The sequence below is a fragment of the Bufo gargarizans genome, chromosome 4, assembly GCF_014858855.1.
Source record: "Bufo gargarizans isolate SCDJY-AF-19 chromosome 4, ASM1485885v1, whole genome shotgun sequence".
Classification (NCBI taxonomy): domain Eukaryota; kingdom Metazoa; phylum Chordata; class Amphibia; order Anura; family Bufonidae; genus Bufo; species Bufo gargarizans.
The window spans coordinates 65973553-65994473 of record NC_058083.1 but is presented as its reverse complement, the minus strand read 5'-3'; positions in this window follow the sequence as shown (position 1 = coordinate 65994473).

Genomic DNA, 20921 nt, shown 5'->3' with positions numbered 1-20921 from the left:
GGAACCAGCTGACCTCACTGCCCTCACGTGACTGCAGCCAAGGTCTATTCCACCCTTATGACCCAAAGGAACTTCCATTTACCCGGTAACTGACTTTTGCTCTGCTTAACCCTGTTGTACCTATTTCACCTGTATCTGTAACCTTAAGACCACTGTATATATTCTCTGTGTAAATTGTGAAAAAAAATATAGTGAGCCCTTAAGGCGATTAAATATATAATTTAATCTTGTGCTGTCTTGTATCTCGATCATGAATACCCATGTCCGTGTTTTGGCCTAGGTATAAGCTACCACGGGTTGGTTTCTCACCCTATATAATCCCGTTAGTGGACCGGGCTTATATCAAACGAGAGCTGGTGGCAGATACCCGGGCTGAGACAGGGCTGTTTGTACTGCGGCAGTGAAAAGGCTCTCAGCTTGTTGCCTCTCTGTGCCCGCGTGGACAGGAGGTGTCTGTGTAAACTGTACCAACCTGACCTTACCTGCTCCTCTAGAGGGCGTAACATCACGTTTTTGGTAACCCGTGACCATACCGCGTCTCATGAGCTCAACGTAGTTGACGTCAAGCGGGCGCGAGGGGTGGTATCCATCACATATTAGTGGCAGCAAAGTGGGATCAAGATACTAGTGTGTGTGAGTGTGAGACCCATACTCCCAGACACTAAAGACCACCAGCATTATCTTTTGCCGCTGGAGTCTTAAAGAGGACCTTTCATCAGTCCAAACATTGTGAACTAAGTATCATGACATATACAGCGGCGCCCGGGGATCTCACTGCACTTACTATTATCGCTGGGCGCTGCTCCGTTCTCCCGTTATGTCCTCCGGTATGTTCGGGGACTTGGTTATAGTAGGCGGAGACTTAGGGGACTTGGTTATAGTAGGCAGAGTCTGCCCTTGTTCTGCTGGGCGTCTCCTTCTCCTAGGCTGTAGCGCTGGCCAATCGCAGCGCAGAGCTCACAGCCTGGGAATTTTTTTCTCCCAGGCTGGGAGCTCTGCGATGCGATTGGCCAGCGCTACAGCCTAGGAGAGGGAGACGTCCAGCAGAACAAGGGCAGACTCCGCCTACTATAACCAAGTCCCCGAACATACCGGAGAACATAACGGGAGAACGGCGCGGCGCCCAGGGATAATAGTAAGTGTAGTGAGATCCCTGGGCGCCGCTGTATATGTCATGATACTTAGTTCACAATGTTTGGACCGGTGAAAGGTCCTCTTTAAGATCAGCTCAACACTAGACAGTCTGAGTGCAAATACAATAAGGTGTGTGTGCATCAGGTTGCAGTCTTTGTCAGAGACCATCCGTTGCAATGACGGCCTGTATCACAAGGAGAAAAGCTAAGGAGACGGCCGATTGGGGGCAGGGAGGAGGTGGAAGGCGAGGGGGAGCACAGCCAAAACTCCCCAAGGAGGCAGTTGCCAGAGGTGAGGTCTGCGGTCGGCCTCACTCCACCTGCCCATCCCCCCAGCCAAGCTGGCTCAGCTGCTCTCCTACAGGCTGCCCTAGACCGACTCTAGGCCGGAGACCAGGCTTTTACGAGATCCTTATGGCAGCTGCAGAACATTGCGAACGAACAGAGGCTGCAGAACGAGAACGATGCGAGCATTCTGAGCGTGAGCACCAGCTAATGCTCCAGTTAAAGCTCCAATTCCAGCAGCCCTCTCCAGCCTGATTTGAGTCTCCAGAGATCCGGATTCCCAAACTGCGGGCGGAGGACTTTCCCCTGCTGGACAAATATGCGGACTTGGACACTTTCTTGTTGGCATTTGAGATGGCCTGCCATCAGTACCAGCTGCCAGAGGACCACTGGGTCAGATTCCTCACGCCACGTCTCAGGGGAAAAGCCCTTGAAATCTTCGGGTACCTGCCCAGCGAGACCATCCTGAGCTATGAGGACATCAAACAAGCTCTTGTGAGGCAGTATAACTTAACTCCTGAGTCGTACCGGAAAAAGCTCAGGAATTTTCAACAGGGCTCTACCCAGAGCGGTCGACCAATGGACCACAGGATTGGAGCTCACCACCGTCCAGCAACTGAAGGAGCTCATCGCCACAGAGCAGTTCTTGTGGAACTGCCTGGAGGACCTACAGCAGTACCTCTGAGACCTGAAGCCAAAGGGGGCCTCCGCAACAGCAGCCCTGGCCGATGAATACACTAACAACAGGACTTCAGAGGCCCGGAAACCTGTCGGCTGGAGAGGGGGTAAGACGCATGCTGCACCTGCTACCCCTGCCTCTAGGCCCAAGTGGGCACCGGCCCCTGCTGCACTTTCCACGTCATTGGGGGAACCCCGACTGTGCCACCTGTGTAAGCAGCCAGGACACTTCAAAGCCATGTGTCCCCAGCGCCCGAGGGACCCGTCCCAGTCATCTACCCAGAAACCGTCCACTGTGTTGTGTGTGGGGGTGGTGGGAGGTCCCTTGACAATGTTCAACCAGTCACCATGGCCAAGGCCGTGGCCATGGAACTTAGAGACACCGGCGCTGAGATGACACTGGTATGGCCTGAACTGGTGGCACCCCGTGATTTACTGCCCAGGAGATCCCTTACTGTCTCCGGGATTGGAGGAGTAGAACTGGCGCTGCCCGTCGCCAAGGTCTATTTGGACTGGGGCGCCGGTCGAGGAGTAAGGGAAGTGGGGGTATCCGCCATATCCCAGCCAGTGTTTTGGACCTGTGTCAAAGTATGTGGCCACTGACACCCGAGGTCCGATTCCCCAGAATGTGATGTAATGTCCACCCCTGATGATACTGTGAATGCCTGTTGATGAGGATGTGGGGGGTGGGGGGTGTAATATGTGCCTCCCCCCTTAGTAGGGAGGGGCTCATTCCTGCCAGATGTGCTGAGGCCCCAGGGTGTGGCCAGCAAGCCTGCTAGAACTTGTTGTCCTCAGGTGTGGTGACTGGGGGACAAGCAGGGAGCAGACAGCTGCGGGGGAGGAGGATGCAAATGAGGTCAGGGCTGTCCCAGGAGAAGTAAGGCTGACAGGTGAAGCCTCAGTGCAGGGTTCCTCCCCCACTGGGATGTCAGAGGGCCAGGCTAGTCCGTCTGGACTGACGACTTGGTCAGGAGCTGAGGAGAAGCAGGCACTACCAGCGGTGGCAGCGGCCATAGCTGCTGTCACGCGCAGTGGGAGTGCTGGGGTCCTAGGGGCCCCTCAGTGGTCTGATGGCTTTCCCCCTTCCGACCAAGTGGCTGCCAGGTCAGATTGAGGCCAGGAGACAGGTCCTGGGGACCTGACAGGGGACTTGGCAGTCTTGTCTATTTTGGCCACGTCCAGTCAGGAGTTTCAGGCAGCGTTAGTGGCTGACGCCAGCCTGAACACTCTCAATGAGCAAGCGGAACAGCCCCCCTCGGACTCAGACCTCGAGCAGATGGTCTGGGACCAAGGACGGCTGTATTGGATCACAGTCCAGCAGGGCTCATGGGAGGCGTGACCTAGGGACCGACAGCTAGTGGTACCCTATCAGTTCAGGATGGAGTTGTTGCAGGTTGCGCATGAGATTCCGATGGCTGGACACCTAGGGATCGCTAAGACAAGGGCGATCGTCTTTCTTCCAAGCTATACATGTTAAGGTCCTTTAATCTTTCCTGTTAAGTTTTATCCTGCAATCCATGTACCAGTTTAGTAGCTCTTCTCTGAACTCTCTCCAAAGTATCAATATCCTTCTGGAGATATGGTCTCCAGTACTGAGCACAATACTCCAGATGAGGTCTCACTAGTGCTCTGTAGAGCGGCATGAGCGCCTCCCTCTGTCTACTGGTAATGCCTCTCCCTATACACCCAAACATTCTGCTAGCATCTCCTGCTGCTCTATGACATTGTCTGCCTACCTTTAAGTCTTCTGAAATAATGACCCCTAAATCCCTTTCCTCAGCCACCGAGGTTAGGACTGTATCACTGATTGTATATTCTGCTCTTGGGTTTTTACGCCCCCAGGTGCATTATCTTGCACTTATCAACATAAAATTTTAGTTGCCAGATTTTTGACAATTCCTGTAGTTTTCCTAAATCCTTTTCCATTTGGTGTATCCCTCCAGGAACATCAACCCTGTTACCCCACTTTGTGTCTTAAGATTAGCCCAGCATTTCTACTGGCCAAAGATGGGGGCTGATGTGGTTGCCTACTGCCGTTCATGTGACACCTGCCAGCAGGTGGGGAAGGCGGGGCGGCACCCCAAAGCCCCACTGGTAATGCTGCCCATAATTGAAGAGCCTTTCAGGAGGGTGGCTGTGGATCTAATTAGACCCCTGTCCATTCCCAGCAGCTGTGAGAAATGCTTTATATTGACGGTAGTAGACTATGCAACCCGGTACCCGGAGGCGGTAGCCTTGTCATCCATTTGGGCCGACAAGTTGGCCACTGCCTTGCTGGAGATTTTCTCCAGAGTGGGCTTTCCCCAGGAAATGCTCACCGACCGGGGGACCCAGTTCATGTTGCAATTGATGGAGTCCCTCTGTAGGCAAACACAGGTGCAACATTTGGTGACCAGCCCGTACCACCCACAGACCAACGGCCTGTGTGAACGGTTTAATGGCACCTTAAAGCAGATGCTTTAAAGCAGATGCTTATGTTGGTCGACTCCCATGGGCGTGACTGGGAGCAGTACCTCCCACATCTACTGTTTGCCTACCAAGATGTCCCACCATGGGTGTTCTCCCCCATCAAGCTCCTGTACGGGCGACGTGTGCGGGGGGGCCCTGACTCTGGTGAAAGAGGCCTGGGTGGGAGATGTAGCCACCCCCAGAGTGTCGGTCGTTGAGTATGTCATGCACTTCCGGAACAAGATGCAGGCCTTGTCGCAGCTGGTGCATGATAATATGGAGTGGGCCCAGGCCGACCAGAAGCGATGGTATGACCAGAATGCTTGTGAGAGGACAAGTCCCCGTACCTCAGGACAAGCTTTAGGCGGCCTGGGAAGGCCCATACCTCGTGCATCAGCGCCTCAATGCCGTGACGTACCTGGTCACCATACTAGTCCCCGTACCTCAGGACAAGCTTTAGGCGGCCTGGGAAGGCCCATACCTCGTGCATCAGCGCCTCAATGCCGTGACGTACCTGGTCACCCTGGACCACGCCCGAGGAAGGCAGAAGGCCTTCCACGTGAACATGATGAAGGCCCATCATGAGAGGGAGGCATGTGCCCTACCTGTCTGCAACCTCCCTGAAGAGGGGGATGAGGAAACCCTCCTGGACATACTCGCCCAAGTGAAGGCGGGTGGGTCAATCGAGAATGTGCAGGTGGCCGACAGCTCTTGAAGGACCAACGGTCCCAGCTATGGGCCACCCTTCACCCCTTTCGGGAGTTGTTCAGCAACAAGACCGAAGGACAGAGTTGGCCATCCATCACGTGGACACTATGGATCATCCCCCAATCCGGCATTCAGCATATCGGGTTTCCTTGGAGGTGCAGTAGCACATGCGCCAGGAGATTGACGAGATGCTGAAGCTGGGGGTCATCCAGGCATCTAACAGCGCTTGGGCCTCGTCTGTGGTCCTCGTCCCAAAGAAGGACCAGACCACCCGGTTCTACGTGGACTACAGGGGTATCAACGCTGTCTCTGTCACCGATGCGTACCCTATATCACGCATCGATTACCTGCTCGATCAGTTGGCCGGGCCCGGTACCTGACCATCATGGATCTGAGCCGGGGTACTGGCAGATTCCCCTGACCCAGGAGGCGCGGAAACGCTCTGCCTTTATCACCCCCTTTGGATTGTACGAATCCACGGTGATACCGTTCGGCATAAAGGATGCCGCAGCCACTTTTCAGTGGATGATCAACACGCTGCTTAAAGGGACACTGACAGGGCCAATAAGCATATTGAGGTATATATATGGCAGTACAGGTCTTATAATGGGTATTACAATCATATAAGTATCCCCCCTGTCCACATTATACATACGGTAAACTTAAGTTTTATAACCTGCTCCAACGGTCTTCAATCTGCCCAAGGGGCGGCGTTTCACCTCTCTTGCGCCCAGCCAGCCTCCCCCAACTGCCGCTTTGAAGCGCCGCCCAGCTCATGAATATTCAGTTTGCTGGGCGGCTTCTGCGGTCCCCGCTCTGAAGCGCTGCGCTGAACAGTGCCCTGCGCATGCGCCGGATCTTGTGAAGTCGGGGACAGTAAGCGCCGCCCAGCGAAGTGAATATTGATGAGCTGGGCGGCGCTTACTGTACCGGACTTCACAAGATCCGGCGCATGCGCCGGGCACTGTTAAGCGCAGCGCTTCAGAGCGGGGACCGCAGAAGCCGCCCAGCAAACTGAATATTCATGAGCTGGGCGGCGCTTCAAAGCTGCAGTTGGGGGAGGCTGGCTGGGCGCAAGAGAGGTGAAACGCCGCCCCTTGGGCAGATTGCAGACCGTTGGAGCAGGTTATAAAACTTAAGTTTACCGTATGTATAATGTGGACAGGGGGGATACTTATATGATTGTAATACCCATTATAAGACCTGTACTGCCATATATATACCTCAATATGCTTATTGGCCCTGTCAGTGTCCCTTTAATGTCTTTTGATCCCAGAACTATTCTGTCTCTGATAAGTTCATCATGTAATACTCACACGTAGCGGCTAGCTGCCTCAGTCTAGTCACATACTGATCTATAGTTTCCAATGGGCCTTGGTTTGTGGTATTGAATATGTACCTCTCATAAAGGATGTTACGTGAAGGCATAAAATGACTCTGTAATGCAGACAGAGTGCAGTACGCCGACCTGCAGGGTATTGCGATGTGAGGTCACAGTTAATAGGCTAACGAGGATTGCTCTTGGTTACTCACAGTTTATCAGAGACCCTGGGCAGGTGTAGAGCAGTGATGGAGAGGCTGGCACAGGGGTCCTCTGGGGCACTCTCTGTATGTAGGAACCAGGCCTGATGTTGGGTGAGGTGCCCTGGATGTTGCAGGTGTTCAATGTGCCTGGGGCAAGGTCCCTTTAAGATTCGCGACGCCAGTGCCTGTGACGGTGGCACACCGATTGATCGTGGTAATAAGTGAGGAACACGATGTTGTGGTGAACCAAACTTTCTTTACTGGAAACAGTTAACTTTGTACAGTCTGAATTCAGTTCCACACGGCAGCAGAAATCAATAGCAGGCTTTTACATCAATGGCAGGCACAATGTTCCTTTGCAAGATACTCAGAGGGTATAAACAACACTTACAGACCAGGCTGCACTTTTCCTCAGAAATCCTGTGCACTATTCCTCAGAACTCCTGGCTGTCTCAATCCCATGGCCCGTATGCCCTAATGCTGGCTTTATCCTTGGTAGAAAACTTCCTCAGGTATATATCCCTTGCTTTGGGTAAATAATCCTTCTGCCCTTCAGCTCCTCTCAGGTTGGCTGGAATACTCTTCTGCTCTGCTCTGCTCTCTGGTAATGGGAACTGCAGGTTTCTCTCAGGAGGCAAACTCTTCCCCTGGTGACAAATCTTCTGAGCTAACTCTGGCTCTTTATCCTCAGGCAGGCCGGACAGCATCCACTAGCCTCCTGGTGGCAACTAGAAGCCTGGGCTGTCTAGCTGCATGTCAGGAAGAGGCCCTCAGCTTGTCTCTGGCTAAGGTGCCCTCTCACTTCTGTCTCTCCACAGACTCCTGACTACACAGACTGACCCCTCCCTGTCTGGGCCTCAATATATATACTATGGGCTCCCTCTAGTGTCTAGGATGCTGAACTGCACCCTAATAGGCCTGCTACACACATCACAGGGAAGAATACACATAAACACATAGAGGAATACATTAAAATGGACTGTTAAATACACTGCCACTGTCCCTCAGGAGTAGGAGAACCACGTGGCCCAATTGACCCTTGTGTAGTGCCCACATTTACCTAGTGGGACACTACAAGTCCATGGGAGACGGCACAGGGAAGTGGTTTGCAGCCATTTTCTGTAACGCTTTGTGTCTCTTATTAATAAATTACCAGAGAAACCGTTCTTGTTGATCTTTTGTTCTGATATTAGGACTTTAGTGGTTTCTAAAGCACCAAAGCCCCTCCACTCCTGACACCGTGTTTCCTGAGGCGATGTGAGGTATTTCAACAACAACTTTATTCAGACACAAACAATATAACAAAGGTTATAAACTGTCATCTCTATATAGCCCACAGGGGGCAGTAAACATGTTAACCTGTATAACTCCTAACACGGACTCCCTTTCGTGATCTGCTCCATTCTCCTCCCTCGGAGTGACGGCCAGTGACATCCTGTATACCGCTGCAGCCAATCGCTGGCCTCAGGGGTGTACAGCGTGGTATACAGGATGTATTCATTAGGCACAGAGAAGGCGCTGTCTCTGACGATGGCGAGTCCAGACCCCCACTGATCACACATAGATGGTGCTGTATAAAGTAGGACCCCTTAAAGAGGACCCCTCACCTCTCCTGACATGCATCCCTTGTGTAATACCAATTCTGGGGCATCTATTCTTTCAACTCTGTTATTCCTGATAGAAGTTTGTCCAATCAGTGCTGCCAGTGTCAGGCCGTGCAGAGACACCCCCCCAACTGGTAACACCCGTCTGTACCTTTACTGCAAGCTGCTGGCAATTCATTCATAAACTTCTAGTAGGAATAATACAGGAACGGCATTACCTAGAGTCAGAAGGACAGAGGCTCCAGAATGATTACATGGGGAATACAAGTAGTTACTGAGACTGGTCAGTGATGCAGCCTCAAAGGTGAGATCATTCTGTGCAGAAATCATTTGACTATAAGTCTCGGTTTCATGATGATTTGCCTGCCGTGTGCCCGGCATCAGATTCACTCTACAGATACAGGTCATAAAAGTGCAACAGGGGCCTCCCCCCAGGACCCTCTATATAACGTGACACAGGTGTAGGAATGCCGAGCGGTATAGTGCGGCCTATAATGTCTCTCTATGTGTGTCGCGGTGCTCCTACCTGGATACGGCTGGACCCCAGGCTTTGGCTCCAAAGCAATAAATAGGGGGAATAATTGATGGATTGAAGAAAGAATAGAGTCCAGACCTTGTATAAAGTTGAACAGCAGCTTTACTTGAATAAATGTTCATCCGAGACAATCTTCAAGCTTTATCTTGGTCCCAGCAGGCTTTAGCATTAAACCTTGGCAGGCAAGCTCGTCTCTGCTACATCTGTTGCTCTCTGGCTCTGCTGTACTGACAGGATCGCTGTATAACTCAGACTCTTCTGTCTGCTGCACTTTCTCTCTTTGTAGTCTGTCTCTTAACCACTTTCCGTCCGCCCATAGACTATAAACGTCCGGGAGGTGGATCTCTATCTCCTAATGGACGTTTTAAAACGTCCTTTCAGAAACAGCAGCTGCACGCTAATCGTGCAGCTGCTGATCGGGTTGCCCGCAGTCAGTGACAGCAGGGCAACCCAGAGAGAAGGCAGGGACAGTTCCCAGGTGTCCCTGCCTTCTGGATCGCTGCATACACAGCGCTCACCGAGCGCTGTGTATGCAGAGCAGGAAGCGCTATGTGACCGCCGGGACCGGAGAGTGCAGGAGCTGTGTGAGGTCTTTCAGAGACCTCGATCAGCCCTGCTCTGAGGCTGTACAGCGCAGAATCACGCTGTACAGCCTCTCTGGGGGGTGCATTTCCACTGTAACTGGGGCTACTATGTCAGCCCCAGTTACAGGAAAAATCAACTGTGAAAAAAAAAAAGAAAAAGTGAAGTAAATGTCCCCCAAAGGTCTTGTATGACCTTATAGGGGACGAAAAGTGTAAAATAAAAAATAAATAAATAAAGGGTTGAAAAAAAAAAAAATAGAAAAGTGCCCAAGTAAGGAATAAAAAAAATGTTAAAAATAGAAAAAAAAAAATAGACATATTTGGTATTGCCGCGTCCGTAAAAACCAGCTCTATAAAAATATCACATGACCTAACCCCTCGGGTGAACACCGTAAAAAAAAAAAAAAACTGTGTCAAAACAGGCAATTTTTGTCACCTTACATCACAAAAGGTGCAACACAAAGTGATCAAAAACGCGTATGTACCACAAAATGGTACCACTAAAACCGTCACCTCATCCCGCAAAAAATGAGCCCCTACATAAGAAAATCTCTCAAAAAATAAAAAAAACTATAGCTCTTAGAACATGGAGACACTAAAACACCATTTTTTTGGTTTCAAAAATGCTATTATTGTGTTAAAGTGAAACAAATAAAAAAAGTATGCATATTAGGTATTGCCGCGTCCGTAAAAAACAGCTCTATAAAAATATCACATGACCTAACCCCTCGGGTGAACACCGTAAAAAAAAACGGTGTCAAAACAAGCAATTTTTGTCACCTTACATCACAAAAGGTGCAACACCAAGTGATCAAAAATGCCTATGTCCCACAAAATGGTACCAGTAAAACCGTCACCTCATCCCGCAAAAAATGAGCCCCTACATAAGAAAATCTCTCAAAAAATAAAAAAACTATAGCTCTTAGAAAATGGAGACACTAAAACATCATTTTTTTGGTTTCAAAAATGCTATTATTGTGTAAAACTTTAATAAATCAGAAAAAGTATACATATTAGGTATCGCCACGTCCGTAACAATCTGCTCTATAAAAATGTCACTTGACTGAACCCCTCAGGTGAACGCTGTAAAAATAAATAAATAGAAACTGTGCTAAAACAACCAATTTTTTGGTCACCTTGCCCCATAAAGTGTTATAATGAATGATCAAAAAATCATATGTACCCAAAAATAGTACTAATAAAACTGGCACCTTATTCCCTAGTTTCCAAAATGGGGTCACTTCTTGGGAGTTTCTACTGTAAGGGTGCATCAGGGGGCTTCAAATGGGACATGGCATCTAAAAACCATGTGGAGTTCCTTTTCTTCTGCGCCCTGCCGTGTGCCCATAAAGCAGTTTATGACCACATGTGGGGTGTTTCTGTAAACCGCAGAATCTGGGTAATAAATATTGAGTTTTGTTTGGCTGTTAACCATCGATGTGTTAAAGACAAAATTTGATTAAAATGGAAAATCTGCCAAAAAAGTGAAATTAAAAAATTTGATCTTCATTTTCCTTTAATTCTTGTGGAACGCATAAAGGGTTAACAAAGTTTGTAAAATCGGTTTTGAATACCTTGAGGGGTGTAGTTTCTACAATGGGGTCATTTATGGGGGTATCCACTATGTAGGCCCCACAAAGTGACTTCAGACCTGAACTGGCCCTTAAAAAGTGGGTTTTGGCAATTTTCTGAAAAATTTGAAGAATTTCTTCTAAACTTCTAAGCCTTCTAACGTCCTAAAAAAATAAAATGACATTTCCAAAATGATGCCAACATAAAGTAGACATATGGGGAATGTTAAGTAATAAATATTTTATGAGGTATCACTTTCTGTTTTAAAAGCAGAGAAATAGAAATTTAGAAAATTGCGAATTTTTCAAATTTTTGGGTAAATTTGGGATTTTTTCATAAATAAAGGTGAAATATTTTGACTCAAATTTATGACTATCATGAAGTACAATGTGTCACGAGAAAACAATCTCTGAATGACTTGGATAAATAAAGGCGTTTCAAAGTTATTACCACATAAAGTGAGATATGTCAGTTTTGCTAAATTAGGCCTGGTCAGGAAGGGGGCAAATGGCCCAGATGGCAAGTGGTTAAGTTATGTCAGGGAACTATACTCCTCCTGGCTCCTGAATATGCTTTGGCCTCCATGGCCAGCAGAGCTGAGGGCGCTCTGGCTGGCATTGGTTGGGCACATCCAGCAGAGACGTGCCCATCACACCCTCCCTTGGTAGGGGGTAAGCTGGAACTCACTAGAAACTGGTCCCCACCCTTCCTGCAGGAAGTGGGACTCACCCACTGCTCCACAGAGGGGGGGTTAGAATGGAATGGAAAGCTCCATTCTACCTAACTGTAGCTCTGCCGTGTTTGCTGCCACCTGCTGGTGAACCAGGCACATTACATTTGAACATAACAATTGCAAACATTAGAAATGCACATTGTGAAGGACCTGAACAAAATACATAAGATGACGTTTTGTTAACCCATTAGAGACAGTAGCAGGGTGCAGAAGTGGAAATGACACACTGGGGCGTTATAAAAATCATAACAATCTCCACATGTGCCCCCCCCCCCCCCCAAACAGTGAAGTCCTTTACTGCTTTCTTAAATTTTTTTATTAAAGGGGTTATTGAAGACTGAACAATCCACCCCCACAATGGCCGGACCCGTGATACTGTCATCTGGGACCAGGTAAGTATGGTCAGTATCACAGGTCTGGGTAATGTGGGGGGGGGGGGGGGGGTTATGTTATCTAACTATTCCTGACTCACTACACTACAAGGAATATCATTACAAAGAATATAGAAACCCATATAATCATTAACCTCTTAAGGACACAGGGTGTACGCGCGGCGGGCGGTGATCAGAACAAGGTGCCTGCTCGAATCATTGAGTAGGCACCTTGGGTCAATGTCGAGGGGGGTCCTGTGACCCCCCTGTATCAGCGATCATGGCGGATTAACCCCTTCTATGCCGCTACCGCGGCAAAGAAGGGGTTTGTATTTGAGGGAGCGCATCGAGTCCCCGCTTTGCTGTGGCAGGGACTCGATGTCTGAAAGGGCAGCCCGATGCCGTGTAGAGGCTGCCCAATGCCTTGCACGGCATCAGGACCTGCCTTCTACGGGAGCCGAGGAGATTCAGCCTCAGGCCCGTCTCCTGCCCAGCCTCAGGCCCGTCTCCTAGGTAACCTGTCCAGCCACAGGCACATCTCCTAGGTAACCTGTCCAGCCTCAGGCCCGTCTCCTGCCCAGCCTTAGGCCCGTCTCCTAGGTAACCTGTCCAGCCTCAGGCCCATCTCCTAGGCAACCTGTTTGTCTACTACTCACTGTAGTACACGATCAGGCAATGCATTACAATACAAATGTATTGTAATGCATTGCAGAAGGGATCAGACCCCCAAAAGTGAACATCAGAAATAAAGTAAAGAAAAAAAAAAGTAAAAAAAAATGTTTTTAATAAAATTAATAAAGTATTAAAATTAATAAAGTAAAAAAAGAAAAACAAAAAACGCCCCCTTCCCCTTATTTTATAATAACAAAACAGAAAAAAAAACACCTATTAGGTATTACCGCGTCTGTAATGACCAGCTCTATAAATATATCACATGATCCACCCGGTCCGATAAATACCATAAAAAAATAAAAACGGTGTAAAAAAAAAGCAATTTTTGTCAAATTACATCACAAACAGTGCATAAAGGCATATGCGCCCCCAAATAGTACCACTATAACCGTCACCTCATCCCGCAAAAAATTTGCCTCTAGCTAAGCCAATCGCCCAAAAAATAAAAAAAACTATGGCTCAGAATATGGAGACACTAAAACATGATTTTTTTTTGTTTAAAAAATGCTGGTATTGTGTAAAATTTAAGTAAATAAAAAAAGTTGACATATTAGGTATTTCCGCGTCTGTAAAAACCTGCTCTATAAAAAATTTCACATGACCCAACCCCTCAGGTGAACACCATAAAAAAAACGTTGTAAAAAAAGCCATTTTTTGTCACCTTACATCACAAAAAATTTAATAGCAAACGATCAAAAAGTTATACGCACCCCAAATTAGTGCCAATCAAACCGTCATCTCATCCCACAAAAATAATACCCTACCCAAGATAATCGCCCAAAAAACAAAAAAAAACTATGACTCTCAGACTATGGAGACACTAAAACATGATTTTTTTTTGTTTAAGAAATGAAATCATTGTGTAAAAATCATTGTGTATAAATAAAAAAAAGTTGACATATTAGGTATCTCCACGTCTGTAATAACCTGCTCTATAGAAATGTATGGGTTGGGAAGGAGGAGGGGGGGTTGGAGGGACTGTGAGACCTTATTAGCTAGACACCGATGGTTCTATGTGTATGACCGGGGCGAGGCTGCTTGCAGGCCTGTACTCTTATGGTTTAGAAATATAATTGGGTACCCTTATGTCATGGAACCATGAACCAGACGTACAACAAGAGATAGGTGGAAATAAGAAGGCTTTATTGAAAATAAAGCTGTAAGGCAAAAGTCCAAGCGGATGGCTAAACCAGAAGGGTAGTCAGGAACCAGAAGGGTAGTCAGACGAAGCCTGGATCAGGAACCAGCAGGGTAGTCAGACGAAGCCTGGATCAGGAACCAGCAGGGTAGTCAGACGAAGCCAGGATCAGGAACCAGAAGGGTAGTCAGACGAAGCCAGGATCAGGAACCAGAAGGAGCAGCAGTCTTGGAAGCATGTGAACACAGGAGGACCAAGCAGGGAACTGAAGCCACAGACCTCCTATATATATGAGCTAGGCATCCAGCTCCTCCCAGTGGGAAGGAGAAGCCGCAGGGTGGGAGGCTACAAGAAACCCAGAAACCAAGATGGCCGCCAGCACATGTCAAACGAAGGAGAACAGCAAGAAGGTAAGACCATGACAGTACCTCCCCCTCAAGGGCCCCTCCTCCGCGGAGTAAAGAACGGTTTCTGAGGGAAGCGTGCGTGGAAGGCTCGGAGCAAGGCAGGAGCATGGACATCTGCGGAGGGAACCCAGGAACGCTCCTCTGGACCATAACCACGCCAATGGACCAAAAACTGCACCCGACCGCGGACCAGGCGTGAGTCCAGGATATTGCTCACCTCATACTCCTCACGATTGCCCACTTGGACCGGACGAGGCCGAGGAACCGAGGAAGTGAAACGATTACACACCAGTGGCTTCAACAGGGAGACATGAAACACGTTGGAGATCCGCATGCCAGGAGGAAGCGCGAGGGCATAGGCTACCGGGTTTACCCTGCGAAGCACTCGGAAGGGACCAACAAAGCGAGGCGCCAGCTTGGGAGTGGGCACTCGAAGGTTGAGGTTGCGGGTGGACAACCATACGCGGTCTCCGACCTGGTAGGAAGGAGCGGGCGCTCGTCTGCGATCAGCCTGGAGTCTCTGGCGCTGCGCAGAGACCTCAAGGGACCTCTGGATCTGTACCCAAGAAGCACGTAGGACGGAAAGGTGATCCTCCACAGCCGGAATATCCTGGGGAGAGAATACCTCCGGTAACACAGCAGGTTGGAACCCATAATTGGCCATGAAGGGAGACGTCCCAGAGGAAGAGTTCACCGCCGTGTTCCTGGCAAACTCAGCCCAAGGCAGGAGGTCAACCCAATTGTCTTGGTGATCGGAGACATAGCAACGAAGGAATTGCTCCAAGGCCTGATTAGGCCGAGGAGAAAGAGAGATGAATCCCCAACTGGGAGCAAAAGGCGAACCAGAACCTGGACACAAACTGACTCCCCCGATCCGACACAATCTCCTTGGGCAAACCGTGCAACCGGAAGACCTCCCTGGCAAAAATCGAGGCCAACTCTTGTGCAGAGGGTAACTTCTTGAGAGGAACACAGTGGCACATTTTGGAAAACCGATCCACAATCATGAGAATGACCGTATGGCCTCGGGATGCAGGGAGGTCCACAATGAAATCCATCCCCAGGTGTGACCATGGACGCTCCCCGGTGGCTATGGGTTGCAAAAGGCCCAACGGAAGGTGCCGAGGGGACTTACTCTGGGCACAAACGGAGCATGCCGCTACATATGCGGCGATGTCGGAACGTAGAGAAGGCCACCAGAACAGACGTGAAACAGCCCAGGACAGCTGATTCTTTCCAGGATGCCCCGCGGCCTTGGAGTTATGGTAGGTTCGCAACAACCGAGTGCGCAACTCCTCAGGCACAAAACATCTGCCGTTGGGTCTCCCAGAGGGAGCACCAGATTGAGCCGCCAAAATCTGCTCACCCAGGGGAGAGGTCAGGCTGGTGCGAATAGCGGCCAGGATCTGATTCGGAGGTATGACCGAAGTCGGAATCGACTCCTCCCCGGACAGCTCGGAGTACTGCCGTGATAAGGCATCCGCTCTGATGTTCTTGGAACCGGGTAGGTAGGAGACCACGTAATTAAAACGTGACAAGAACAGAGCCCATCTGGCCTGACGTGGTGTCAATCTCTTGGCCTCAGAGAGGTAGGTCAGATTCTTGTGGTCCGTCAGGATGAGAACCGGAACCACCGAGCCCTCGAGCAAGTGCCTCCATTCTTTAAGGGCCTGCACGATGGCCAATAACTCCCTGTCACCAATCTGATAGTTGCACTCCGCGGAAGACAGTTTCCGGGAGTAAAACCCACAAGGAAGCAGAGGACCCTCTGGTGTTCTACGCTGAGACAGGAGGGCGCCTACTCCCGTCTCAGACGCGTCCACCTCGAGGACAAAAGGCAACCCAGGGTTGGGATGCGACAGAATCGGAGCCGACACAAAGGCGGACTTTAGAGCTTCAAAAGCTCGGATGGCCTCGAGCGGCCAGACCTGGGGATTACTGCCCTTCCTGGTCAGATCCGTGAGAGGCTTGGCTAGCATAGAAAAGTCCCTGATGAACTTCCGATAATAATTGGCGAAGCCCAAAAAGCGCTGCAGGGCACGAAGCCCACTGGGCTGGGGCCACTGTAAGACAGCCGAAACCTTCTCAGGATCCATGGAGAACCCCTCAGCGGAAATGATGTAACCTAAGAAGGTTACCTGGGATCGGTGAAATTCGCATTTCTCAAGCTTACCGAACAGCTTGTTCTCTCGTAAGCGTTGCAACACTCGTCTGACATCCAGAATGTGGGCCTCCATGGATTCAGAATATACCAAGATGTCATCCAAATAGACCACCACACACTGCTGCAACAGGTCACGGAAAACATCGTTGATGAATTCCTGGAAGACTGCGGGCGCATTGCACAACCCAAAGGGCATAACCAAGGATTCATAATGACCGGTCCTGGTGTTAAACGCGGTCTTCTACTCATCGCCCGCCTTGATCCTTACCAGGTTATATGCCGCCCTCAGGTCGAGTTTGGTAAAGACCGTGGCCCCTTTGAGGCGATCGAACAGCTCGGAAATCAAGGGTATCGGGTAAGCGTTCTTGATCGTGATGCGATTGAGACCCCTGTAGTCGATGCAAGGCCTCAACTCACCGCCCTTCTTTTTCACAAAGAAAAATCCAGCCCCTGCCGGGGACGAGGATTTGCGAATGTGTCCGCGTGAAAGCGCCTCCCTCACGTACTCCTCCATGGCCTCATTCTCCGCTACCGACAGTGGATAGACTTTGCCACGAGGAGGAACGGCACCAGATTGTAACTCTATGGCACAATCGTATGGGCGGTGCGGAGGTAGGGCAACCGCACGCACCTTATCGAATACATCCCGGTACTCCTCGTATTCAGGAGGCAACAGAGAGTCCGAGGAAGTACACAGCAACTTGACAGGCCCATGGATGCAACTAGCCCCACACTGCGGTGACCACGAGAGGATCTCGGCCGATCTCCAATCGAAAGTCGGATTATGCTTCTGGAGCCAGGGGTACCCCAAGACCACCGAGTAGTGTGGAGACGAAATAACCTGGAGACAGACCGACTCTCTGTGAACGGCACCAATGGCCATCCCCACTGGAAGGGTCTCCTGAGTCACGTGTGGCGGCAGAAGGGGTCTGCCGTCTATCGCCTCAAGAGCCAGTGGGGAACCTCGAGGCTGCAGAGGAATGGAATTGGCGGCAGCGAACACACTATTAATGAACAAACCACCAGCACCAGAGTCCACCAACGCCTGGGTCGTCACCGAGCCCCCGACCCAGGAGAGGACAACAGTAATCAGTGGTTTGTCAACACGGGAAACCGGGGACGAGGAGACTCCACCCAAGATCTGCCCCCGACAGGATCTCAGGTGCGAGCGTTTCCCGGACGGTTCGGGCATGCCAACCGAAAATGCCCACCGAGACCACAGTACATGCATCGGCCCTCGCGTCTCCAGAGTACCCTCTCCCCCTCGGACAGGCGAGCAAACCCCAGCTGCATGGGTTCACCCCCAGACAAGTCATCCCCAGGAGGCGTGGGAGGAGAGGGAGGCACGGGTGGGACAGCAAACGTAGGCGCCAATCTGTTAGAAGACCTCCGCAGGCTCTCCTTAAAGGAAGGTCTCTCCCTGAGTCTGGTGTCAATCAAAATCAGGAAAGAAATAAGGGACTCGAGCTCCACTGGTAGGTCCTTAGCTGCAACCTCATCCTTCAAGGCATCCGAGAGACCATGAGAGAAAGCAGCGACCAGGGCCTCATTATTCCAGCCCACCTCTGCTGCCAGGGTACGAAACTCAATGGCGTATTCAGCTACGGATCGTGAACCCTGTCTGATGGACATAAGGAGCTTCGCAGCAGAGGCAGCACGAGCCGGCACATCGAATACCTTCCGAAGAGAAGCAACAAAACCGGAAAACTCGGCAACCACCGGATTGTTGTTCTCCCATAAAGGGCTGGCCCAGGCCAAGGCCTTGTCCGAGAGCAGCGAGATCAAGAAGCCCACCTTTGATCTCTCAGTAGGAAAGGCATGTGGCAGCAACTCGAAATAAATGCCCACCTGGTTAAGGAAACCTCGGCACTGAGTTGGCTCTCCCCCAAAGCGCTGTGGAAGGGGGGCAGAACCGGTCATACCCCGAAACACCGCAGGCGCAGCAACAGGTGTCGGGGTAGACTCTGGCGCAACAACCGGAGCGGCAGTAGGAGCGGGCCCAGGAGCGACAACCGACCCATAGGCAACGGAAGCTAAATGAGCCGTGCGTTCAAGCAGGGTTTGCAACGCCACAGCGAACCGACCCAACAGGTGATCCTGCTGATCAAGTCTGGCAACCAGCGTAGGTAGCGAGGATGGCCCTGTACCGTCAGAATTCATGGCTTGGTCCTAATGTCATGGAACCATGAACCAGACGTACAACAAGAGATAGGTGGAAATAAGAAGGCTTTATTGAAAATAAAGCTGTAAGGCAAAAGTCCAAGCGGATGGCTAAACCGAAGCAGGGTCTTGCGAAGCCAGAAGTCAGGAACCAGAAGGGTAGTCAGACGAAGCCTGGATCAGGAACCAGCAGGGTAGTCAGACGAAGCCTGGATCAGGAACCAGCAGGGTAGTCAGACGAAGCCAGGATCAGGAACCAGAAGGGTAGTCAGACGAAGCCAGGATCAGGAACCAGAAGGAGCAGCAGTCTTGGAAGCATGTGAACACAGGAGGACCAAGCAGGGAACTGAAGCCACAGACCTCCTATATATATGAGCTAGGCATCCAGCTCCTCCCAGTGGGAAGGAGAAGCCGCAGGGTGGGAGGCTACAAGAAACCCAGAAACCAAGATGGCCGCCAGCACATGTCAAACGAAGGAGAACAGCAAGAAGGTAAGACCATGACACCTTAAAATAATTGCCTGGAACCAACCTGCTAAACGCAATGTCGTTTTTTCTGCTCTACAAACGTATCAACCGGCAATTCTGTGCCTCTCAGAAACTCATCTCACTTCTGGGATGTTCACAAGGCTTGGGTGGCACAGAAGCTTCATTCCTCCTACTCCACACAGTCAAGAGGGGTGAGCGTGTTGCTACATAGAACTCTCCCCTTCATCTCAAGGGAGGTACATGTGGATGAGGAGGGTCGTTTTGTATGTATTAACTGCTCTGTGTTCCATTACCAAATGATACTAGTGGCCGTTTATATACCTCCCCCATATTCCTGTGAAGTCCTCAAAAAAGTATTATCCTTCACTTCCAAATTTCCAGATCTACCAGTTTTAATAGTTGGCGACTTTAACATGTTCTTGGACAGATCCCTAGATAAGTTCCAATCTGCTAGTGAGGCTTCTGGTCCTTTTCTATCCTCACTGGCCAGGACGCTCGTTGAAGTAGACTTGTATGATCTGTGGAGGTCCAGAAATCCCGGTGTGAAGCAATACTCCTGCTACTCGTCATTGCATGGCTCTCTCTCTAGAATTGATCTGGCTGTAGGATCTATGGGAGTGTTAGATAAAGGTCCAGGATATTAGATATTTACCCCGCAGTATTTCTGACCACTCCCCGATATTGGTAGTAATGGATTTAGGAAAAGGGCTACTGGGTCCAAGACAGCCGTGGCGACTAAACCCTTTTTGGATCCAGTTAGTTGATACTGGTACTGTGATATCTGCTGCTCTGACAGAATTTTTCGCCAATAATGATGGTTCAGCTAGTCACTCTGTTGTTTGGGATACAATGAAAGCTTATATTAGAGGGATCAATATCAAACGGATTAGTTCCCATAAAACTAAAAGCAGGGCCCTCACAGCAGAACTGCTGGATAGCGTCTAGACTACAGAAGCTAAATACGTCTCTAACCCTTCTTTAGAAAATACTTCGCATTATACGGAAGCGCAGGATCTACTGAAGGAACATTTGATTAGTAGAGCTGGGGACAATTTTTTTTATTTTAAACCCAACATTATTTTATGGAAGGGGAATGTACGGGTCACCTACTAGCTACTATTATTAAGACCCAATTGGGCCCCTCTTGTGTATTGGGAATCACTAATACGCTGGGTGTTCAGGTATCGTGAGATGATAACATAATGAACATATTCCATGAGCACTATGCAGAAGTCTATAAGTCCAGACTATGGATTGACTGTAGGGACAGAGAGCAATACCTGCACAATATCCAGATGCCCGGCCTGTCTGATGATCAGAGGTTATTACTAGATGGGGACATTCAGATGGAAGAGATGGTATTGGAGCTGCAGTCGCTTCCTAATGGGAAAGCACCTGGGGGAGATGGTCTGCCTGGGGAATTCTTAACAGTAGATATAAAAGTGTTGGCCAAGGTACTTGCTAATAGGCTCCTGAATGTTATCTCCCGCAGGGGCGTAGCTATAGGGGGTGCAGAGGTAGCAGTCGCTACCGGGCCCAGGAGCCTGAGGGGGCCCAAAAACCCTTGTGCCACATAAGACACTGGCATTATAGAAAGTGTGGGTTGGTCTATTTACACCTCTGGCTAGAGGGAAGGGGTTAGGTCAAGAATTTGGCATTAGGGGGTGCCCTTTCAATGTCTGCCTCAGGCAGCAGGAAGGTTATGTGCTCCCCC